Here is a 26,099-nt window from a genome sequence, read left to right as displayed (position 1 = left end):
TAGGGCAAATTATTTTTTTACACACAGAGACTGCTGGGTGCCAGGAATGTTCTGACTGGTGGTGATGGAGGTCTTCAAGAATAATGTGCACAAATAGAAAACGGACATTGTGTTGGCAGAATGGACAAGGTTAGTTGTGCATTTGATTACTCATTTTATTCATTCAGTACAGTATAATGGGCTGAAGGGCCTGTTCCTGTGCTGTACTACTCTATATTATACATTCTATGATCTATTGTTAAGTTACTAACATCAATTTTTGCAACATTAGCAAGATATGGTCTAAGCAATCTCTGTGGTATTGAAGATACACTTTCCCCAAGGAAATACAAATAGTCATAGTCACACTTTATTGATCCTGAGGGAAATTGGTTTTGGTTACAGTTGCACCTTAAATAATTAAATAGTGATAAAACCATAAATAATTAAATAGTAATATGTAAATTATGCCAGGAAATAAGTCCAGGACCAGCCTATTGGCTCAGGGCTCATTTTATTTTCAAAATAAATGTAAATTTTCCAACATGGTGATCTTTTATTGAAGCATAAAAAGAATTAATTTTGCTAATGACAAAATTTTCCATTTTATTGGCAGCAAGTTCATAATTTTGTCTTGGGCTTCTGACAAAATGTAAAAGGGTTTCCCATTTGAGCTGTACCTACCCAATATTGTCCAAAGTATGATCTCTGTTTATTTGCCCTGTTAGCTTGCTGGGGTTGATTAGAAGTGTTTTTTTTTAATTAAGTCCAGCAAAATTAGTTAAAACTTTCACAACATACAGCGATGGAAGGATTTGCATTCAGTCAAATGACCTCTCCTTATCTGTTATGAACTTAGTTTAACTGAAACATAACTTGCCTGTTCAAAATTATAGATAACAACCTGAGTTCATATAAGTTTCACGGTGATATCTTCACTTGAACTCACGCTTGATATTGACATTTATTTTCAGCCAGGGCTAATGTTAGTCAATATTAAGACTTTGTAAAAAGCCTAAATGTAGACCAACTTGACATGGTTAGAGAGTGAAATAGATGCCCCTTTGAGAAGTACTAGAATAATGAATATGTGGCACGGGAGTAGTAGTGAGATCACTTGAACTGAGTATGGTGTTCTCCTCAGGGGTAATTCCCTTAATCCATATGTGGCAGAGTTTGTGGAATTGAGACAGGGAACTCCACTGGCTAATAAAATGGTGTTTTGTGATCAATGTACCCAACCTTAGCGTGCGTAGCATAGCAGTTAGGATGACTCTATTAGAGCTGAGGGCGTCAGAGTTCAGAGTTCCGTCGCAGTGTCTTATGTAAACAGTTTGTATGTTCGCCCTGTAGAACTTACGGGTTTCCACTAGATGCCCCCAGTCTCCTCCCATGCTCCAAAGGTGTAGCGGTGGTAGGTTAATTCGTCATTGTAAACCGTCGCGTGATTAAACTAGGGTTAAAATCAGGGGTTGCCTCCGATCCCACACAAAGGGCCCAAAGAGCCTATTCTGCACTTATCTCGAAATAAATAAATTCTAGTGGTGTCCCTTTGTTCCTGTGTTTTACTTGGTGGGAAATTACTCCTCTCCTCTTTAGGACAGGATGCTTGTAGCAGAAAATTATTTAAGAGTGCTTTAGGAAAAGAGATAATGGGAAGACACTGAGACCTCACAGAAGCAAATACAACCAAAGTTACTTATTTTAATCAAGAATTACCATCAATCCATTTCAACCACATTACCAAACATGTAAAAGATGCATTTACATGATGATTATCACTCTTTCCTTTCAGGTTTAGAACACTTGAAACAGTTAAAATTATTTTCTGCCTCTGTTATTAAACATGTGCGATTACTAGCTGTTGGTTGCACTCAAGTCTCCATATTCAGGTCTGCTGATATTACTGTAGCTCAATGTAAAGAGGTATTGTAAATGGTACAGTATATATTTAGAGCCATCAACGAAAGGCAAATATCTCTCCCACAGACTGAGAATGAAATCATTGGAGATGATCAAGATGATTTGATAGAGATTCAACCTTTGGAGGAGTTTTACTAAGGTTAATAGCTTAATAGCTCCACTTAAAGGAGAAATATATGCAATATACATACTGAAATTCCTTTTCTTTGCAGACATCCATGAAAACAGAAGAGTGCCCCAAAGAATGAGTGACAGTTAAAATACTGGAACCCCAAAAACCCCTGCTCCCCTCTCCCACATACAAGCAGCCCAAAGCAATGACTCTCCCCCACCCACTTCCACAAAAAAGCATCAGCCCCCTCCACCCACCAAGCAAGCAACAGCAAAGCCCCCAGTAAAGACCATGATCTGCAGTACGACAAAAACTAATTGTTCACCCGACATCTTGAGACGCCACAGTCTCTCTCTCTCCCCACCCCGCCAATAAAGGGAAAAAGGGGTGTCCCCTTTCACAGCAAGAGGGGAGACATAAACAAAACTCACAAAATACATAAAAACCATTTCTGTTGGATGGGGAGTCAATTAACAGAAAACTTTACTTTAGACTGAAAAAATTGGAAGATTTTTTTTATTCTTGCAGCAGTATTCCTGAGCATGCAATGTTCTAACAGAATTTAGACTGATATTCCTTTGTTATCTAGAGACACAAAAGACTATCCATGTTGGAATCTGGACTCATAAATGAGCTGTTGGAGGAACTCAGCTGCTTTATGCTACTTCGTAAGAGCCTTGAGAAATGTAAATGCATTTTTTAAAAAGTCTGTGAAGATCAGGTATTGTTGTTCTACTAACCCAGGGGTTCCCAACCTGGGGTCCATGGACTCCTCGGTTAATGGTAAGGTTCCATGGCATAAAAAAGATTGGGAACCCCTGTTCTAACTCTCACATTAAAACATTTATGATTCTAACTATTTTGACATAATTTTATGGCATGCAGTAGAGAAGACTGAAGTAGAACAGGTCTTCCAATAAGGGACCATTTTAGCCTGAAACAACCGAAGGCGGGTGACCTCTGCAAACCCATTCAATTTCTTTGGATATCCCCTGTTGGATGCACACCCCATTCCAAATGGTGTACTTGTAAATATGATCCAGATACAGAAACACTCCTGGATTCACATACTTAGATAAAGGCAGGCCATGAGATGAGCCTGTTAGAATAAAAATATTATGGATCTTTGACTTTCTAAGTAGTCATGGAATGTATCATAATGATAAACCTTTGGTAAGGCCTCAGTAGAAATACTGTGCAGAGTCCAAGCCTTCACACCATGGGAATGATATCAAAGCTTTGACAAGGATATAGGGGAACTCTCTCATTCTGGTAAGAGAGCCCTCTGCAGAGAAATAAAGCAGAGATTACATGGAATGTTAGGGGAAAGTGTTTGGGATACTGCTTCTATCAAGAATAGAAATAGTTCCTGTTGACTGAAGGGTTGGTTATCAAATAACTCAGATTTAAGATAATTGGTAAAATATTCAGCAAGAATTTATGAGGACTTTTTAATGCAACAAATTGCTATGATCTCACATGATCTTCCCAAAAAGTAAGTCTCATATACTGAAACAGAGAACAATGGACTAGTTGCTTCTGTGAGACAAGAGGTCTGACTGACATTATTCTGCACTGTGAATTGTATGAAAGTGACCTATTTCTTTGCTACAGACTCTATATAAACTGTATGTCAATCCAGTTGTTACTTCTTCTGAGAAACAATACCCTCATTGCTCCAAGCAAACTAAAAGACTTAAATATTGAAAAATATTGAATTTATTTCATAACAGTTCCCCTGATTCCAGTATCAAAAATTGCACCAGCATTGGATCTATACAAATGACTTTAATTTTTAGATAAATCTTATTTCCTAAATGATGTGGGCTTCTGTTGACTCCGTAATGGGACAAATATCAGATCCGCACCATACGCAGAATTATTTGTATAATTTACAACACGCATCATTGACGAATCACAGTATTTACTTACAGATCATAACATAATAACATAAATTTCTATATTGGTAATATTTTAAATGTTTAGTCACTAAAGATTCGGCAGGCAACTAATGTATTCAATGGATTTAGTTATCATGACGGCGCCGGTTATTAGGGCAAACTGGGCAGATTGCAGAGTTTGGGAATTTCGAATCGAAAAAAAGGTTAATAACGACCATTCGACCTTCAGACTTGTTTCACCAATTAGCCAAATGGTTTAATCTCGATATTCCCGCAAGGATAAATTGGGATTCTGCCTCACGAGTCTGATTGCTGCTGAGTCACCGAACCGGAGGAGTATTTGAGAACCGAATCAGACCTTGCAAATATTCTATTGTTTAGCTGCGGCTTGAAGCAGACAGACAACGGAATGATAAATTTACCCGTCGCTTTCTCGGCCAAGGGTCAAAGTCCATACGTCAGGAAAGTTAAGCCATTGTTTTCAGATGCAATGTCTTCTCTTGCATCTGCTGCAGTTCCGGAGAGCGACGAAACGGACCCACACCGGCGCCTGCCTCCACCAAATCAATAGTTCTGACGGTGCAAACCCTCATGAAGAGGGACAGCCTGTTACCGCAGTGCGCGGAAAGATCCTTTCCACCGGTATCAGGCTGCCCTGTGGAACAGGAACGAAATGTGCTGCAAATTGCCGTGACACGCCGCAAAGATTCGCGTGCCTGACACAGTCAAGCATAAATCATCCTTTTTTTTAAATTGAATTATGCGAGGGGTGCGTATTGCTCTCCGCAGTCCGGTCCACCTCCAATTGCGAGGCTGCCTGTGTGCACACGGATCTCCTCCACTCGCACCGAAATCTGTCTGAGACCTTCAGCCTCGACAGGGGATTGTCGGACCTTTAAATCCCGCACAGACATAATCGCGGCTGGTGGACCGCGTCGCGGACTCGCGGCGACTGTCCGCGAGAAACCAAAGGGACATGAACAGGGTGATATTCCCCACAGAGTCAGAAGAAATCGCCGGCCACATTGGACAAGTGTAGTCCGGGCAGTCTGAGAGGAGTAAGGGGTGGGTGGGGGTCGCGCTAATCGTGGGAGGGACTGGAATAACCTTGGGAGGTAACTTGTCAAATCCAGCCCGTGCAGAACAGATACATAACAGAATATATGAACAGATAATGTGATTACACGGTCGAGCAAATAATTCGCTCTCTCTCTTTCTGATCCTGTGTTTATACCCGCCCACATATGCATGTGTGTTTCTTTGTATGTTAATATGATTTACCGTTTGTCAATGTAGATCTATTTTGTGTATTTTTATATGTCCATTTTGTCCATATATATCTGATGCTGTTATGTGTGGCTGTGAATTTAATTCTGTGCGTTTATTTACATGGTTGGAATACGACACCAGGGTGTGTTGCAGCATGCATGTCGATGTATTTGCGTCTGCAGGTGTATTTGTGTACGCGTTGATATATTTTTGCATTTGTGGGCGCATGGCGTTTGTCCCTGTACGTCGATATTTTCGTGTATGTGTACATATTCGTGTGTGTGTGTGTGTGTGTGTGTGTGTGTAACAGCATTTGTGAATATTTGTTGTGCGTTTGAGTACTAAGCGGGTTTAGGAAACAGAGCCGTCACTATAAATTTGCATACAACTCCAAACATACACAATCATCTCCAAGGTACCTAATCTCCCGACTGCTCGCCCGTTTTAGCAAACCATCGAGTGCACATGCGATTCCGCTGGCCTGTGTTTCTCCCACCACCCACCGCGAGAAAAAACATCGTTTATTCCCCTGTACCCAATAAATCGAAATTCTGCAACGCATTGAATGGAATGCCGTAAAAACCTAACGGGCTCTTCGTGCGGTGACAACTGAATATTTTCTTCAAAATTTCAAATACACAAACTCGATTACATTTACTCCACTCTCATGAAATCAGGATGCAACCTACTTATTAACCATTTCAAATTATAACCATGATCCTTCCAAAGCAGAACGCGATTTTTAGTCGAAGGCTTCAAAATAGACGTCTTATCATACCTTTTCAAAAATAAAATTGTTTAATAGATGACGAGCGTGTCTGGCCGCTGCTGAATAATCTGATTCACGGTGCTCCGGAGCTGAAGAAAGCGCGTTCAGCTGATGAGAGGGTCGAGTGTTTCTAACATTGAACCACACCTTCACTGAACTCCAACCCCCCCAGAGTGACGACAGTCATCAACATTCACCATTCATTTAAAGGGGAATGCCTTGAAATTGACTACAAGTCAAATGAAACAACCTATGGTTGTTTCAAATGGTTTTCAGTAGAGATTCCCTCAGTTGCATCGAATTACTCCTGCATCTGGATTAAACCATTCTGCTGACTGGTTACCTCCGATTTGGCCACATGCTTAAAATTGGATTGTAGCAGTTTCCACCTTAATCCAGCAACGTTGAATAAAATATAAGGTCGGAATCATTTCCTCGAAAATCAAAATTCAGCTATTTTGCTAATCTCAACAAAAATTTATTCTAAATTTGCAAACTTTAAATTGACTGCTGCTAACACACTGAGAAATGTTATGAGAGATTAGGAACAGTGGAAATTCTCCAATGGAAATCTCACTAAAGTCAATATTTAAGGAGAAAAGTTGACAGGAAGTCTAAATGAATCAGGGTCCATCGAGACCTTTAAGCCTGCCCAAGAGGACCCATTTAGCAAGATCTATAGGTACAGCTGCACTCTGGAACAAACGCCCTGCAGCACCAAAGCAAGCCCTTCGGCCCATCTAGTCCATGGCAAACTTTCTAGTGCCATTGACTTGCACCTGGAACACAGACCTCCATGCCCTTACCTTCGCAGACACGAGGAAATCTGCAGATGCTGGAAATTCAAGCAACACACGCAAAAATGCTGGTGAACACAGCAGGTCAGGCAGCATCTCTAGGAAGAGGTACAGTCGACGTTTCGGACCGAGACCCTTCGTCAGGACTAACTGAAGAGATGGTAAGAGATTTGAAAGTGGGGGGGAGAGGGAAGATCCTGTCTGTCTGTCTGTGTCTCGTTTTGCGGCGGTTGGCACCCAGCTTAATGGTACATTACTGCCACATTCTGCTCTTGTGTGTGTGTGTGTGTGTGTGTGTGTGTGTGTGTGTGTGTGTGTGTGAGATTGGGTGAAGGGATTTAGAATGTATGTCTAGTGCACATTCTGGAGCAGAGGGTGGCGGTAATGCACCATTAAGCTGGATGCCAACCGCCGTAAAACAAGATACAGACAGGCAGACAGACCTTCTGCTCTGGAGTGTGCAATAGACGTGCATTCTAAATCCCTTCACCAAATCTCTCACACACACACACACACACACACACTTACCCTAACCTATACTTTATCCTCCCATCTTTGGCCATCCTAGTACCCTATTCCTGTTTATCCATCATATCCTATAAAAAAAACCCCTGTACCCCTTAAGAAAGCTAAAAATACCCTGACCTGTGCTCTCCCACCCATGCCCAGCAACCCTTTTAATGTGAATTCCTGCACCCCCAATTCCCTTAGATTGATTATCATCATCTCTCTCTGTATCCTATACTTGCTGCAACTCAGAACTACATGTTCTACTGACTCCTCTTCCTGACATTCCTCACACAATCCTGTCTGGTGTTTCCCTATCATTTTCAATGTTTTGTTTAACGCACAGTGCCCCAGCCTTAACCTAGTCCACACAGTCTCCTCTCTTCTGTTTCCACTATCTACCCTAGTACCTGCAACACTTTTTTGTGAGGGGGAGAACCGAAATGATAGGAGAAGACAGGAGGGGAGGGGTGGATCTAAGAGTTGGAGAAGGGAGAGGATCATGGGACGGGAAGCCTGGGGAGAAAGACAGGGGGGAGAGGAGCAAGGAGGGTGGAGAGCAGGCAAGGAGTTATAGTGCGAGGGACAGAGGGAGAAAAAAGAGAGAGAGAGAAAAAAGGGGGGGAATTAAAAATATATAAAATAAATAAATAAGGGATGGGGTGTGAATGGGAGGAGGGGCATTAACGGAAGTTAGAGAAGTCAATATTCATGCCATCAGGTTGGAGGCTACCCAGACGGAATATAAGGTGCTGTTCCTCCAACCTGAGTGTGGCTTCATCTTGACACTAGAGGAGGCCGTGGATAGACATATCAGAATGGGAATGGGACGTGGAATTAAAATGAGCGGAACAAGTGCTACACATGCCCTTACACTTCCTCCCTCACCACCATTCAGGGCCCCAGACAGTCCTTCCAGGTGAGGTGACACTTCAGCTGTGAGTCGGCTGGGGTGATATACTGCGTCCGGTGCTCCCGCTGCGGCCTTCTATATATTGGCGAGACCCGACGCAGACTGGGAGACCATTCCGCTGAACACCTATGCTCTGTCCGCCAGAGAAAGCAGGATCTCCCAGAGGCCACACATTTTAATTCCACATCCCATTCCCATTCAGATATGTCTATCCATGGCCTCCTCTACTGTAAAGATGAAGCTACACTCAGGTTGGAGGAACAACACCTTATATTCTGTCTGGGTAGCCTCCAACCTATGGCATGAACATTGACTTCTCTAACTTCTGTTAATGCCCCTCCTCCCCTTCACACCCATCCCTTATTTATTTATTTAATATATTTTTCATTCCCCCCCTTTTTTTCTCTCTCTTTTTTGTCCCTCTCACTATAACTCCTTGCCTGCTCTCCACCCTCCTTGCTCCCCTCCCCCCTTCTCTTTCTCCCCAGGCTTCCCGTCCCATTATCCTCTCCTTTCTCCAGCTCTTGGATCCACGCCTCCCCAACTGTCTTCTCCTATCATTTCGGATCTCCCCCTCCCCCTTCCACTTTCAAATTTCTTACTATCTCTTCTTTCAGTTAATCCTGACGAAGGGTCCTGGCCCGAAACATCGACTGTTCCTCTTCCTATAGATGCTGCCAGACCTGCTGCGTTCACAAGCATTTTTTGTGTGTGTTGCCCCTACCTTCATGTAGTTATTCAAATTTCACGTAAATGTTGAAGTCAAACCTGCATCCACCATTTCAGTTGTAAAACTTCAAAGAAGTTTAAAAAACACAAGAGATTCTGCAGAGACTGGAAAATCCATCCAGCATTTTGTTTGTGTTGTTTCAGAGAAGTTTAATTTCTTACTAGAGCTGGCCCTGCAATTAACGTCCTCTGGACCACATATTTCACTGAGGCAGGAAAAGTCATCACTACTGTACGCTTCAATGTCACAGTCTCAATTGATGGATGCAAAGAGGATTTTGACAAGGTCAGCCAACTTGAATACACTCCCTTTTAAGGCACTGTTGCCAATGCTCTCTTTGTCAAGTAATTTCAACCTAGAGAAATGGTCTGATCTTTCGCCGAAAACTGAAAAGTTCCGTGTGTTATTCAGGGTTACTAACCACCCCAGGAGTGTAAGGTATTAATTCCAATCATGTAGTGGTGGACAAAAGTAAACTCTAAAAACTGATTTGAGTACCAAAGCTATAAAGATACATTAATTCCAGTATTTTCTGATTTTATTTAGGATTTTCAGTACCTTCAACATTTTGCTGGGGGTGGGGGGTAAAAAGCCATCACTATTTTAAAATTCCGTTCTTTCATTTCCAATCCTGCCATGGTCTTCTCTCCGCCCATGTTTGCATAGTCTTCAACCTTACATTCAATTCTTCAGAATATCTCTGGTCTGACAACTTCAATTTTAATCATTTCACTGCTGGTGGTGTTTACCCTTCCTCAGGTCCGACTGTTGCAGATACAATAGCAATTGATACCTATATTTTATCATGATACAAGATATTTGTAGTCCCTGGTCAAAGTTCAAAGTTCAAAGTAAATTTTATTATCGAACTATATATTTATGTCACCATATACAACCCTAAAATTTGTTTTCTTCTCAGCATACTCAGCAAATCTATAGAATAGCAACTATAACAGGATCAATAATGTATCAATTAGAGTGCAGAAGACAACAAACTCTGCAAATGACAATATAAATAAATAGCAATAAATAATGAGAACGTAAGATAATGAGATAAAGAGTCCTTAAAGTGAGATCATTGGTTGCGGGAATATTTCAGTGATGCAACGAGTGTAGTTATCCCCTTTTATTCAAGAGCCTGACAGTTGAAGGATAGTAACTGTTCTTCAGCCTGGTGGAGTGAGTCCTGAGGCTCTCGTGCCTTCTACCCGATGGCAGCAGCGAGAAAAGAGCATGTCCTGGGTGGTGGGGATTTCTGATGATGGATGCTGCTTTCCCATGACAGTGTTTCATGTAGATGTGCTCAATGGTTGGGAGGGCCTTATCTGTGATGTACTGGACAGAATCCATTACGTTTTGTAGGATATTCCATTCAAAGGCATGGTGTTCCCATACCAATCAATGATGTAGCCAGTCAATATACTCTCCACTACATATCTCTAGAAATTTGTCAGCGAGATCATTCATGAATTCTGTGTCCAAACTCTCCAGCTCCCTACCAATTGGTCTTTCTTTCAGATATTTAATAAGTACCATGTCAACTAACATATGTTTGTCATACCAGATAAATACCCTGTGGCTCAAGTCCATGCCAAACCTTCATGCCCATATACACTACTCCATCATTAATCCTATTGTATTTCCCCCATATTTCCCTCAACTCCCCCAGGATTCTAACACTGACCTACACACAAAGGAGGATATCTGTACAACCAGACAAAGTTCATGAGGTTACAGGGGATATGTACAAACATGGAGGACCAGGAAATCACTGCTGAGTACATAGATATTTGAAGGCATTTAGAGGTCAAGGAGGAGGAAGTATCGGGTCTCCTAATGAGTATTAAGATGGATAAGTCCCCAGGGCCTGATGGGATTTACCCCAGGTTATTAAAGGAGGCAAGAGAAGAGATTGCTGGGGCCTTGACCAGTATCTTTGTGTCCTCTTTAGGCACGGGCGAGGTCCTGGAGGACTGGAAAATGGCTAATGTTGTACCTCTATTTAAGAAGGGAACAAAGGAAAATCCTGGGAACTATAGACTGGTGAGTCTCAGGTCAGTTGTAGGAAAATTGCTGGAGAAAATTCTTAGGATAGGATATATAAGCATTTGGATACACATGGCCAAATTAGGGAGAGTTGGCATGGTTTTGTGCAGGGAAGGTCATGTCATAACAACTCAATGGAGTTGTTTGACAAGAGACTATTGAAGGTAGAACAGTGACTGTTGTCTACATGGATTTTAGTAAGGCATTTGACAAAGTCCTTCATGGGAGGCTAATCCAGAAGATTAGGATGCATGGGCCCGTGGCGAATTGGCCGTTTGGATTCAGAACTGGCTAGAAGACAGAGAATAGTGGTCAAAGGGACTTATTCGAGCTGGAGGTCTGTAATTCGTGGTGTTCCATGGGGATCTGTGCCGGGATCTCTGCTGATGGCTGTAATGTATAGAAATGACCCAGATGAAAATGTAGATGGGTGGGTTAGCATGTTTGCAGATGATACCCAAGATTGGTGGAGTTATGGACAATGTAGAAGACTGGCAAAGAATTCAGCGTGATATAGATCAGTTGTAGATATGAGCCTAGAAATGGCAGATGGAGTTTAACCCAGATAAATGTGAAGTGTTGCACCATTGTAGGACAAATGCTAGGAGGACAAGACTCTTAACAGTGTTGCTGAGCAAAGCGATCTTGGAATCCACGTTCATAGCTCCATGAAAGTAGCTACACAGCTCGATAATTTGGCTAAGAAGGCTTATGGAATGCAAGCTTTTATTAGTCAAAGCACTGAGTTCAAAAGTCAAGAGGTTTTGTTGCAAAGTTAGAAAATTCTAGTGAGGCCATATCTAGAGTATTGCATACATTTCTGTTCACCCATTATAGGAAGAACATTGAGGCTTTGGAGAGGGTGCAGAAAAGGTTTATCAGGATGCTGTCTGGTTTAGAGGGATAGGCTTAGGCAACATGAAAGGCTGGATAAACTTGGATTGTTTTCTGTGGAGTGCCAGAGGCTGAGGGGAGATCTGACAAAAGTTTATTAGATTACGAAGGGCATAGATAGAGCAAACAGGGAGCATCTTTCCCAGGGTAGAAATGTCGAATACCTGAGGGCATGCATTGAAGGTGAGAGGAGGTAGTTTCAAAGGGGATGTGAGGGATAAGATTTTTACTCAGAGTGGTGGATGACTGGAATGCACTGCCTGGTATGGTGGTAGGGACAAATATATTAGAGGCTTTTAAGAGACATTTAGATAGGCACATGAATATGCGGAAGATGGAGGGATATGTACATTGTGTAGGTTGGAGGGATCCGTTTTTTCTGGCGAGGGGATTGGTTTACTTTTTATCTGGTCCAGCCCAACATTGTGGGCTGAAGGGTCTGTTCCTGTTCTATGTTCTATGAAAGCAGCGTGGACATGAGAGTCCGCACTAATATATCCAAATGTAGCTTTGCAAGAAACATTGTATGATAATATTCCTGCAAATTGTCTTTGGGCATATGCATATTACTTTGTTAACATTGCTCTTCTTTCTTTCCACTAAACTTTGTACTTTGCCCGTTGTTTGCAAACATCACACTTTCTCTGCTTTGAAGCAAAGAGTTGCACCTCTCTCGAATGGTATTGCATGGGTTTTTACATTTACCCCAGCCATTTGTTGCAACCTTGGGAAAGGGCATTAAACACTTGATCAGTTTCCGATTTTGCTAACATCATTCCCTTTCCAGTAAAGTCTATGAGATTATCATCTCTTTGGTTCTATGGACGTTGATGATGAAGTGTTCTTTACTTTTGCTTAATTATGTCAGAACCTTTTTTTTAACACTGTAATATTGGCTGCCTTATACATATTAATTTCTTACACATATCCTCTATACATAGGTAGGAATCTCTGTAGTGCTATGTGGGAATTAATTAATTAATGAATTTGAAATTGAGATTCAGTGTGGAATAGGCCCTTCCAGTCCTTGGAGCTGTGCTGCCCAGCAATCCCTCGAATTAATCCCAGCCTAATCACCAGGACAATTTACAATGAACAAATAATCTACCAATCGGTATGTCTCTCACTGTAGAAGGAAACTCACGCAGTCACATGGAGAACATACAAACTCCATATAGGCAGTGAGAGGAATTGAACCCAGGGTCGCCAGTACTGTAAAGAGTTCTGGTACCGTGCCACCCCACAGCGTAAAATAAAGAGTAAAATAGTATGCAGTACGGGTGACTAGTGGCCAGCAGTACCAAATATGGAAAAGGCTGTACATCCATGGCCTTGAGCAATGTTGTCAGTTGTCACATTGTTTGTAACCTCGGCAGGGAAATCAGCTCAATTTGTATTGTGACTGAGCTTTTTTTCAATTGATATGATATACTATATGGGTTTCTTACAAAGAGAGCTATAACTCAAAGTCAAATTTGAGTGCACTGTCTTGTGCGGTAGCACATTTAAGACCAAAAGATATGGGAGCAGGATTAGGCCATTTGGCCCATCGAGTCTGCTTCGCCGTTTCATCGTGGCTCATCCAAATTTCCCCTCCGCCCCAATATCCTGCATTCTCCCCATATTCCTTCAATCCCTGACCAACTAAAAATCTATCAACCTCTGCCTTAAATATACATAAAGACTTGGCCTCCACAGCTGCCAGTGGCAAAAAATTCCACAGATTCACGGCTCTCTGGCTAAAGAAGTTCCTCCTCATCTCAATTCTAAAAGGGCGCCTTTCTATTCTGAGGCTGTGTCCTCTAGTCTTAGACTCTCCCAGTAGAGGGAGCATCCTCTCCACATCCACTATGAGGACTTTCGCCATTCAATAGGTTTCAATGAGGTCACCCGCACCCCCCCCAATTCTTCTGAATTCGAGTGAATACAGACCAAGCCATCAAATGCTCTTCATGTGACAAGCCTTTCAACCCTGAAATCATTTTCATGAACTTCCTTTGAACACTCTCCAGTTTCAGCACATCCTTTCTAATATAGGGGGGCCCAAAACTGCTCACAATACCTCAAGTGAGGCCTCACCAGTGCTTTATAAAGTCTCAAAATTACATCCTTGCTTTTATGTTCTATTCCTCTTGAAATGAATGCTAACTTTGCATTTGCCTTCATCACCACAGGTTAAACTTGCAAATTGACCTTTAGGGAATCCTGCACAAGGAGTCCAAACTCTTTTTGCACCTCAGGTTTTTTGTATTTTCACTCCATTTAGCAAAGAGCCAACCCTTTCATTTCTTCTACCAAAGTACATGACCATATATTTGCCAACATTGTATTCCATCTGTCATTTATTTGCCTATTCTCCTAATCTGTCTAAGTCCTTCTGCAGCTTCTCTACTTCCTCAAACCATCTGCCCCTCCACCTGTATTCATATTGTCTCCAAACTTTTTAACAAATCCATCAATTCCATCATCCGAATCATTGACATGTAGTGTAAAAAGAATCGGTCTCAACACTGACCCCTGTGGAATACCAGTAGTCACCAGCAGGCAGCCAGAAAAGGATCCCTTTATTTCCATTCCTGGCATCCTGCTAATCAGCTACTCCTTTATTCATGCTAGAATCTTTCCTGTAATACCATGTGCTCATAGCTTGCTAAGCAGCCTCATGTGTGGCATCTTGTCAAAGACCTTCTGAAAATCCAAGTACACAACATCAACAGATTCTCCTTTGTCTATCCTGCTGGTTATTTCTTCAAAGGATTCCAACTGATTTGTCAGGCAAGGTTTCGGCTTCATGAAACCATGCTGATTATGGCCTATTTTATCATGTGTATCCAAGTACCCTGAGACCTCTTCCTTAATAATTGACTCCAACATCTTCCCAACCACTGAGGTCAGACTAATTGGCCCATAGTTTCTTTTTCTGCTTCTTTCCCTTCTTGAGGATTGGAGTGACATTTCCAATTTTCTGGTCTTTCAGAACCATTCCAGAATATAGTGATTCTTGAAAGATCTTTTCTGATGCCTCCAAAATCTCTGCAGCCACCTCTTTCAGAGCTCTATGGTGTACACCATCTGGTCCAGGTGACTTATCTACCTTCAGACCTTCAGTTTCCCAAGAACCTTCTCTCTAGTTATGGTAACTTCACACATATCATGACCTGGAACTCTCACCATACTGCTCCTGTCTTCCACACTGAAGACATGCAAAATACTTATTCAGTTCATCCACCATTTCCTTGTACCCCAGTACTACCTCTCCAGCATCACTTTCCAGCGGTCTGATATCCACTTTCGCTTCTTTTTTACACTTTATGTATCTGAAGAAACTTTTGGCATTCTCTTTAATGCTATTGACTAGCTTACTTTCATATACCATCTTTACCTTCTTAATGACTTTTTAGTTGCCTTCTGTTGGTTTTTAAAAGTTTCCCAATCCTCTAACTTCCCACTGATTTTGGCTCTATTATATGCCCTCTCTTTGGCTTTTAAGTTAGCTTTGACTTCTCTTGTTAGCCACAATTGTGTCATCTTTTTATTAGAATACTTATTCCTCTTTGGGGTGTATATATATCCTGTGCCTTCCGAATTAATTCCAGAAATTCCAGCCATTGGTGCTGTGCCATCATCCCTGTGTGTGTTCTTTTCCAATCAATTCTGGCCAACTCCTCGCTCATGGCTCTGTAATTCCCTTTACTCCACTGTAATACTGATACATCTGACTTTAGCTTCTCCTTCTCAGATTTCAGGTATCCAGTGATACAATGAAGAACCTACTTGCAGCAGCTTCACTGACACATAGCATCATGTCAGCAACATTCACAAGAAAAACATAAAACAAATATAAATTATATTCATTTTTTACAAGAAAAGAACAATTAGAACAAAAAGATTTTTTAGTGCAAAGAGATCAAAATTTGTCATAAGAGTTGCTAAACAGAACTGATAAGGGTTTACTGGTTGGTTGATGAACTGAAGGTAGATTCATAAAAAGATTGCAACGTATATAAAAGTATTTTAGAAATTAGATCTACTCTCACACCTCTATCGTTAAATGGCTGAAGAGAATGGATTCAATTTGCTTCCTCTTCATGTGGTGTCAAATGTCAGATGAAGGCAGGCCAAAGAAGAAAAAGAAGATGGAAGGATATTAATTGTTTGCTCCAATCACTAAATACCTCAGACTTAGCCAATTAAGATAAGTGGAGTGTATAGACGTACCTCTGGGTAGTGGGGGAAAAAATAATCAAAAGTTTTGGGACATGCACAATTGAGAGCATGTGAAATGCTGAGGCTCGGAGATCTGTCCACAAAATACATAGTGAGTAATATAAATGCATTGAACTCCACTTCTGCATGTCAGATCCATTGATGTAGTGTTGTATGCTACATTCACCCATAATCACAATACTCAGGATAATCCATAAGTATTGTGGTTCCGAAATGCCATTCCACTTCTTTATGATCCAATTTACTTGGTTTTAATTACCTGTAAACTCTCTTACCTTGACAGGATCATGAACTTCTTCCACATTTCGATCTGAGATTTCCTGATGAAGGGTCTCAGCCAGAAATGTTGACTGGTTATTCCTGCCCATAGATGTTGACTGATTTGCTGAGCTCTTCCAGCACTTTGTGTGTATTGCTAAACATTTCCAGCATCTGTAGAACCTCTTGTATCATTCTCTTCCTGTTTCTTCACACCATCGTAAGATGTGATGTTAGGAGCCATGCATATGGTTCTATCTGCATTGTACTCTGTGTGCGCATTTATTATGTGTATTTTGGTAACTAGTCACATGAGTGGGGGTGCGGTAAAATCGAAGGGAATAAGTTGCGCATTCGTGCTTTGTTCTGGTCAATTTGGAGCTAGGGAACAACAGAACTCATATCTTTTGTTGACTGCTTAGTTACACTTAATTATACCTAAATTTCATCGCTTCAAGATAGTATGCTTTGATAATTGCTAATAAAGGATCAAGCACAGTTCTTTGACTTTTCGAACATCTTTACTGAAGTGATCGAAGGGCACGCCATACGAGGATAGCAACCCATGCTCGGTCAGCAGAGCGGCAATTGATTTGTTAGAACTGGCTGCTACCGGATATGTGTCCCTTTTAACATAGAACATTGTCAATGCTCATGTTGCAGTTTATCATCAGCAGTGATGCATTAGAATCATACTCTCAATGTACAGTACATTTTCCCATGAATGGTAACGTAGGGTCTTTGTTTATAGATATAGATACTTTATAGACCCCAAGGGAAATTCAGTGTCACAGTAGCATTACAAGTGCACAAATCTAAATATTAGAAGAGAATTAGAAAGAATAACAAATAATTTACCACAAACAGTCTAACAGGAGGGTGTCATCATTTCCCTGGCTATAGGTTGACTCATTATAGAGCCTAATGGCCGAGGGTAAGAATGACCTCATATAGCGCTCTTTAGAGCAGTGCAGTTATCTTAGTCTATTACGAAAACTACTTCTCTGTTCAGCAAAGATAGCATGCAGAGGGTGGGAAACATTGTCCAGAATTGCTAGGGTTTTCCGTAGGGTCCTTTGTTCTACCGAAGCATCCAGTGTGTCCAAGGTGGCCCTTCTTCCACACAGCCTTTGTGTTGGTGCTCCACTCATGTCGGTCATCCAGGTGCACCACAAGGTACTTGAGGTCCTTACCACATCCACACCCTCACCATCAACACTAACAGGGAACAATGCAGGCTTAGTCTTCCTAAAGTCCATCACCATCTCCTTTGTCTTACTGATGTTGAGCTGCAGGTGATTCAGCTTGCATTTTTTGACAAAGTCCTCCACCATGGCGCTATATTCATCCTCCCGTCCTCCCTTTACACACCCAATTTCTGCAGATGACATGACTCAGTGTTGTATCTAAAGTCTGAGATATATAGGGTAAACAGGAAGGGAGCCAGTACAGTCCCCCGATTCCGCAGATTGTTATAGACACTGAAAACCTAATTTATAGATTTTCACCAACAAAGGATCACCAATTATTTTCAACTCCTTTGTTCCTTTTAAGACAGGTAATTCATCCCTTACCTTTCAAAAAACACAGATGAGTGAAAAAAAGCAACGGCATTCCGGAGAAATCATGGGAAGATATAAGGAGATGGTGAAAAACAAATTGGTGAGTGAAATCAAGAAACTTGATTGATCTATTAATAGAGGCCTGACATGTAGCAACCTCCAAAGGGAACCTTGTCATGGTTTAGAGGCTTCTGAGCTTCATTGATTCACAGATCTACGTTGGCTGGAGTCAGGGCTTTATGCTTTGGCTCTTGGTAGAGTCACCCATGCCAAACAGGTCAATGTGTAGAGGCTGGATGAAGAGTCGGCCTCTAGTCTTCCAAGTTCGGGGGTTCAGCTCAGGGCTGATAATCCTGACTGGTAAAACTAAATTGTTATAGAAAAAGCAATGAAGAATCCTTTTACATCTGAATGTGATGATATTCCTGAATCTCCCCCGGTACTTGTCTGCCTGACAGTAGTGAAAACCAAGAAGAAGCTACTGACATGATGAAGGAAGCCCTGCATACTGGGAAAGATGAAGAACCTTCATTATTGCCCTAAATGCATGAGGCATAACAGGCAGTAGGTAGGTAAGGCGTGCAACAAAACAAAACTGTAACATTAGTAAAATCAACAAGAAAATGGACAGTATGTTGAAGGTGTTGAGTATGGGATTTTGATTAATTCAATGCAATATATATACCCAACAAACAAATCCTAGGTACAAAGACAAAGCAACCATTTTCCTTCATCAAGCCTAGAAAATTTGTTGCTTTTGTTAACATTTATATTCTAGCAGCACATCTGACTTGTTACGAAAGCAATAATTTTAAATTATTATTTCATGTGCTTACTTTAAGTTTCTGCAAATTAACAAAGCATTTGAACAGTTTTTTGTTCACTGATCTGTTAAGTCAGAAAGGAAATGGCTCCTGTAATAATTTTTTTATATTGCAATATCCACACCAATTATATTTTTATGGGTATTCTTTTTTTATATTTTATGTTGTTTCGTCTAAACAAATGTCAGAATCAGCTTTATTACCACTAACATATGTTGTGAAATGTGTTGGTCCACAGTAGCAATACAAATGCAAGACATAAAAATTATTATATTACAAAATAATTAAGTAGAGTAAAAGACGAATGCTAATTTAATTAGAGTTCTGATATGGGGAGCTGGGGGGGTGGGGGGACTGCACAGGATTGAAAGAAGCTGCAGAAAGTTGTGAACTTAGTCATCTCCATCATGGGCTCTAGACTCCTAAACTTTCAGGACCTCTTCACAGAAGCACTGCCTCAAGAAAGTGGAATCTGTTATTAAGGACTCCCATCACCCAGGACATGCCCTGTTCTCATTGCTACCATCAGGAACAAGGTACAAGAGCCTGAAGGCACACACGCAACGATTCAGGAACAGCTTCTCCCCCTCTACCATCTGATTTCTGAATGGACATTGAACCCATGAACACCACCTCACTACCTCACTACTTTTGTTTGTGCTATTTATTCAAAGTTCAAAATACATTTATTATCAAAGTACCTATGTATTAGAACATTAGAAAGTTTTTGTCAAGAACAGGCCATTCAGCCCAACAAAGCTTGCCAAGTTCCTAGTCACATAGTGCGTTGAAATAGCTATCAAGTTTTGATTTGAAATTCTTTAAGGTACTACTCTAAACTACAGAACTAGGTAGCTTGTTCCATGTGTCCACAACTTGCTGTGTAAAGAAATGCTTCCTGATGTTAGTCTGAAATCTTCCTTTAACCAGTCTCCACCTATGGCTCCATGTCCTCCTTGATAGATTAATTTTGAAATAGCAGCTGGCATCCACCTTACTTACACCCCTAATGATTTTGAACACTTCTATCATGTCTTCTCTCATTATACATCTACTTAGGCAAAAGAGATATAATTCTTTCAATCCTTCCTCATAGCTCATACCCTGCAGACCTGGAATGAGTCTCGTTGCCCTTCTCTGAACTCTCTCCAGTGACTTTACATCCCATACAAAATATAGAGACCAAAATTTTACACAGTCTTCAAGGTGTGACCTCATACAGCTTAAGGAGAACGTCTCTAGATTTGAACTCCACTGAGTGCATTATATAACCCAACATCCTATTAGTCTTCCTAATCACTTCTATGCATTAGTTAGATGTTGATAGTGATGAGTCTACCAGCATGCCTATACAGTGCACTTTCTAACTCAAGACTCCCCATTGGATATTTATATATATGTAATATTTTACATTTACTTACATTAAATTTCATCTGCCACTTATCTGTCCCCATATGAATTTTGTTTAGATCTAACTGTACTGATTCTGCTGCCTGAATGTTATTAGCCTGTCCCCCTAATTTTGTGTCATTTGCAAACTTTACTAGTTTATTTGTTATGTGCTTACCCAAATCATAAATATAAATTAAAAACAACAGCAGCCCCAAAACAGATTCCTGCAGAACCCCGCTTTTAAAATCTTAATGTTCCTCTCGCCATAACTCATTGTTTTCTGTTTTTGGGCTAATTCTGCACTGATTCACACACCTTTCCCTGAATCCCTACCTCCTGTAATTTGATTATTAACCTCTCATGGCTTACCTTGTCAAAAGCCTCCTGAAAGTCTAAGTAAATTATATCAACCGCTCTATTGTTATCATAAATTTTAGCTGTTTCTTCATAGAACTCCGGCATATTAGTAAAACATGATTTCTCCTTTCTGAACCTATGCTGGCTTTTCTGCTAACATGCCCATCCTTATCAACTGCTTTTCCAACTCATTCTCTATTAATGACTCCATTATCTTACCTACGATACACATTAATCTCACTGGTCTGTAGGTATCAGGGTCAGTGCAGTCAACCTCCTTACTTACCGGAACAATGTTAACCCATTTCCTGTCCTTAGGGATTTCACCAGTCTTCACTGACTTTTGAAAAATACATGTTCGGGGTTTGTATATATAATCACAGACCTCTTTAAGTGTGCTTGGATACGTGTTGTCTCCTAACAGGCAAGAAACCCAAAAGAAACCATAAAAAAAGAAGACTGTCAAACACAAAATGTGCAGAGGAAAAAAGATAAATCATGTAAACAGTAAACACAAGCAAATATCATTCTGAACTGAAGTCCACAAAGAGAGTCCGTCTACAGACCCTTAATTCCGTGCAGTATGGAGCAGTGAGCTGAACTGACCCACCCCGGCCCCAAAACTCTGACCTTTTCAATCTGGCCAAGCACCTAAGTCATCGGGTTCAGTCACTTCCATATGCACTGGGCTCTGGACCCCACCCCCTCAATTCAGCCTGTATCTGACCTTTCAAATTTGGCCTGGTACATAAATCATTGTCCAAACACCGGGTTCAGCCCAAAGTAACTTAAAGAACAAAATAAAAGTGAGATCCCAGCTTCACCATGTTACTTATACCAAAGGGGCTGTTCAATAATTTGTGTAAAATCTGTAACATAAAATAATTTAACTTTAATTGGGACAGTTTCTGACCATATTAAACTTGATAAAGTTAGAGTGGCAACTTGTCCTGGTGTCAGACTTAATCTAATGCTTATTTCTTTTTAACTCACCACTTTACACAATTTAATTCTTACTTATTGTCAGTTACTACTGGGAATTGAATAAAAGGAAGGTTGCTAACACCACTTAATTGAATGAAATTAACAAGTGGATAATTATGGGTTTTTGTATCCTCTATTTCATATCTGCCTCGATTCCTCAGGCTTCCTTCTGGAAGCATGCATGAAAATATAACAGTCTAACTGAAACTTCAATGATAATTAACTATAAAGATGCAAATAAGAGGAATCAATGCAATTAGAGTTGATAGCCAAGAGGAAGATTTTTTTTATCATTATCGATGGCCGTCCATGATCTATCTCTATACTGCAATATCTATGATGATACAAGATGCACAGAATCTTCTAGAGCTCATTATTCCTCCCAATATCATAAGTGTGATTGCAGTCTGACAGAGTTAATCAAATTAATGATAATAACCTCATTAATATGAAAATGTGTAACATAATCTTGGAATTGCAATTACCACAAACAAAATAAAGGCAAGCTAACTTCTGCGGATCAGTATTCACTTAGTAACTATAGATACTAGAGCAACAATAATCTTAGATTCATAAAGCACAGAGAAAGACTCTGCCGCCCACCATATGCCAGCTATTGTACTTAGCTATACAGGTCTCATTTAGCTACATTTGGTCTGTTTTGGAGATTCATTCTTTTTTGGCATGTGCGTGCGTGTTCGCTGTTGGTGGGACAATGTCTTTTTCATGCCTTTTACAAGGCGCGGAGCGAGAGAGAGAGACTGTGTGGCTCGCCACTCCTCACACAGGCATTTTCGCAGTATTTTTCCCTTTATTTTATGAGGTCGAGTTGCGATCTCGACACTCAACCCGGCACGGATGGAAAGCGTACTCGGGAGTGGATCCGACTGGGTTCAAACCCGGGAACCTCCATTCCAGAGTCTGGCGCTGATGTCATTGCACCACCACCCAGTTTTTTTTTCAGATTCAAATGCTTGTCCGAATGTTTCTTTCAGGTCCCACCCCTCCAGCCCATCCACTTTCTCCTTATAACTGAAATGCACCGTTCCAGTCAATATCTTGCTAAATTTCCGCTGCTTCCTCTCCAGTGTGATCATATCCTCATAAGACTGTTGCAAGCAGAATACTAATGGCTAATAAATGGTTAATACAGGGGGCCATAACTTCAAAATGTTGCGAGGAAAGTATAGGGGTATGTCAAAGGTGTTCTTTTTTTACACGGAGAGTGGTAGGTGTATGGAACATGTTGCCTGGGGTGGTGGTAGAGTCGGGTACATAAGTGGCAGTTAAGAGACTCTTAGATATGCACACGGACGAAAGAAAATTTTGGAGGGGGAAATTAGGTGAGAGGAATAGGCTAGATTGATCTTGGAGTAGGTTAAAGGGTTGGCACAAAATCATGGGCCGAATGGCCTGTACTGTGCATACTGTTCTATGTTCTATGTCCAATGTATCCAACATATTCCAAAACAGAAATGAAACATTATACCTTTGTTTTCTTGTTGCTCTGGAACAATGGCACTGGGATCAAATTAGCGACTGGACACACAACTCTATTTAAGTGCCAGATTCACCTTGAAAATTAAACTTAATTAAATAAGTGTAAGTGCCAGATTGCTCCTTATGAACATATGTACATTGTTACCTGTGCATATTCAACTGCGTTAATGAGGTAATCTCCTCCAATCCCAGGTATTTATGTGAAGTCAGGAGCGAAGTTCTTTGGTATTCACTCAGTGCGTTGGCCAGGAAGTTGGGTTAAAAACTTACTGCCCATACTCCGTAAGTATTTCATTTTAAAGCATAGAGTTTGGCATGCTTTAAATAGGTATCCATGCCAACATCCTATCCTGCAGTTGTTGTGAAACACTCCACAGAACAATATTAACTGTGATGAGAGTTGTTTATCTTTAAGCACTGAATTGTCTTTGTCACACTCTCACATTGGAAAGCCAATTACAATGCTACGATTGTTAATAGGATCCAACTCACTGAATGCTAATGTTCCTTAATACCTTCCCTGGCATATTATGAGACACTTACCACATCCTACATTGCATTACAGTTAGCAAAATGTTAGGCTCCCATGAGTCATTTAATACTGAAAGCAAATAGCAAAGCAAATTGTCAGTATGAATGCAAGACAGAATCAAGTCCCTAATTGGCTATCTTTATGATGAATCCCAACAAATCACAACAGAAAGTAACACCACTTTATTCTAATCAGATGATCTTCCTTTGCATTATTTTTCATGATTATTAGGCAATGTTTCTGTCTAAGTAATAATGGTGTCTAACTATTCATTAGAATTTAATTTCTTATTTCTTTAAGTCTATCTATAATTAAATGACCTGCTCATGAACAGAAAGAGTGGCTAAAATTGCTCTCAAGTCAAGTTTATTGTCATGTAACAACGTACCTGTATACCGTTAAACGAGACAACATTTCTCCCAACCGAGATGTAAAGCACAGTAGTACACATAACACAGATATAACACACAATAACTTATGAAGATGAGGATAAAATCTACACATAAGTAAACAAAGTAAAGTGCATACATTGGATATTGTAAGGAACAGAACAAATTAAATTTGAATTGAAATGAATTGAAACTGTGATTATATCTGTTCTCTTAGGTGGCAGGGAGTTCAGAAGCCTACTGGCCTGAGGGAAGAAACTGTTTCCCGTCCTGACCATTCTTATTTTTATGCAATGGAGCATCCTGCCGGATGGCAGAAATTCAAAGAGGATGCTGGATGGATGGGTGGGATCCTTGTTAATACCCACAGTTTGTCGTAGGGACTTCCAGTCTGATGCTCTGTTGCTCCCATACCAGATGGAGATGCAACTTGTCAGTATGCTCACAATGGTGCTCCTGTAAAACAGTTAAAATGGGGCGGGGAGAGGGGGGATAATCTTGCTTGCCTAAATAACCTTAGAAAGTGGAGGTGCTGCTATGCTATCTTGTTCGGGGAGGTGATATTGAGGAACAGGGCTCCCAGGACCATGATGTGAATGCCCAGGGATAGGAGATGTGAAATATAGGAAACAATTTTTGCAGAATTCAGTCTCAAAAGTTTTAGCAATGAATTTACTGTACAAACTGGTGGTTTATTAGAAAACGGACATAGCTGTTTGACAGAGTAGTGTGATGTCTGGCCCAACTTACCACAATGGGCTTCTGCCAAAGCAGCTGATTATCTATTGTGCCAAATGGGATTGATCATATTAGGTCAAAAATTGTGATTGCAAATGCAATAGCTAACACCAAGGAGATGCTATGTGGAAGGGAGCTCCAGGGCAGATTGCAGCATGTGAAATTCTTCCACCACAGACTCCTTTCAAAGTAATGGCATTTGCCTTTGAACAAGGTTAGAGGGCTTCTCTCTGGGCCTTGGCTGCTGTGCTCAGACCCATGCAATCTGAGTAACCTGGCTTTCCTCCACTGTTTCCATCAGGAACTAATGAAAGGAAATTGCAAGACACGGCCAAAAGTACAAAGCCAAAGGCAAATTACTTGCAATGAGGAAAAAAGATAAATTAAATCTCAAGAAAACAAATTAGTTTTACAGGAAAACTTCTGCAATGAGTGCATGTACCTGCTGAGTTCATTAATTGCTTGACTATCTTCTTCAGGAAGATCAGCCTTGATGGAGGTTCAATCACAAACAAGAAAACGTCCGCAGACACTGGAAACCCAAGCAACACACACAAGACACAGGAGGAACTCAACAGGCCAGGCGGCATCTGCGGAAAACAGTGAACAGTCGACGTTTCAGGCCGAGACCAAGTGGAGGTTCCTTCAGTATGGATGAGATGAGAAAACAGTACATCTGAAGAACAACCTATGGAAATTGAATCAGTTGCAATTTTCACTAACAGGATTGTTTACCGTGAGAACATAAGACCATAATACATAAGAGCAGAATTAGACAATACAGCCCATTGAGTTTGCTCCACCATTCCATCATGGCTGACTTATTTTCCCTACCTTCTCCTGATAACTTTTGACACCCTTGCTAATCAAGTACCTATCAACCTCCACTTTAAATATACCCAATGATTTGGCTTCCATAGCTGCCTCCGGAAATGAATTCCACATATTCACCATCCTCCAGCTAAAGAAATTCCCCCTCATCTCTGTTCTAAAGGGATTTCCTTCCAATCTGAGGCTTTGCCCTCTGGTCTTGGACTCTCCCACTATAAACATCATGGAGTCTCTGTCTAGGCCTTTTAGTATTCAAGATTTCTAAGAATCCCTAGCAAAGATGAAAATTTGATGATCATGATGGAGAATTTATGCCTAAAGATATGATCATGGTTCCTCCAGAGAGCAGCTTTATCAAATAGGATAATAGATGAAATGAGCTGAAATATTTAATTCTGTACTGGGACAGAATTTATACTCACCATAATGTTAAAGTGGAACCTATTTTTAAGTATAGGAGATTAGTACAACGCAGGGCGTAATGGAATGGTGGAACAGACCTGATGGATAGAATTGCCTAATTCTCCTCCAATGGGTCTGATAAAACATTTTTATTTTAAAATATTATTTTCCCGATACCACAAAATGAATACAAAATGTCCAGTATTTAAGAAGTCATCTGTACCCATGACATCTCTGAGTATACATCAGTGAATAGCTAAGGA

The 26,099-nt window shown here is 40.7% G+C and overlaps 1 protein-coding gene across 3 annotated transcripts in view; it reads right to left on the bottom strand.

The window, feature by feature from the left end:
* Positions 1–25,069, bottom strand: part of slc6a15 (solute carrier family 6 member 15) — a 72,433-nt gene extending 47,364 nt beyond the window's left edge. The window contains exon 1 of one of the 3 annotated variants that reach the window (XM_063057739.1): positions 25,046–25,069. The gene's annotated coding sequence lies outside the window, so the exon portion shown is untranslated. Of the gene's footprint in view, positions 1–4,337; positions 4,937–5,962; positions 6,096–25,045 lie in introns of those variants that run through there. The other 2 variants (XM_063057737.1, XM_063057738.1) reach the window with 2 other exon arrangements.
* Between the last annotated feature and the right edge of the window lie 1,030 nt (positions 25,070–26,099).

The sequence above is a fragment of the Mobula hypostoma genome, chromosome 9 (assembly GCF_963921235.1).
Source record: "Mobula hypostoma chromosome 9, sMobHyp1.1, whole genome shotgun sequence".
Lineage (NCBI taxonomy): Eukaryota > Metazoa > Chordata > Chondrichthyes > Myliobatiformes > Myliobatidae > Mobula > Mobula hypostoma.
The sequence above is the reverse complement of the archived record's forward strand: the minus strand, read 5'-3'. Positions and strand labels throughout refer to the sequence as shown.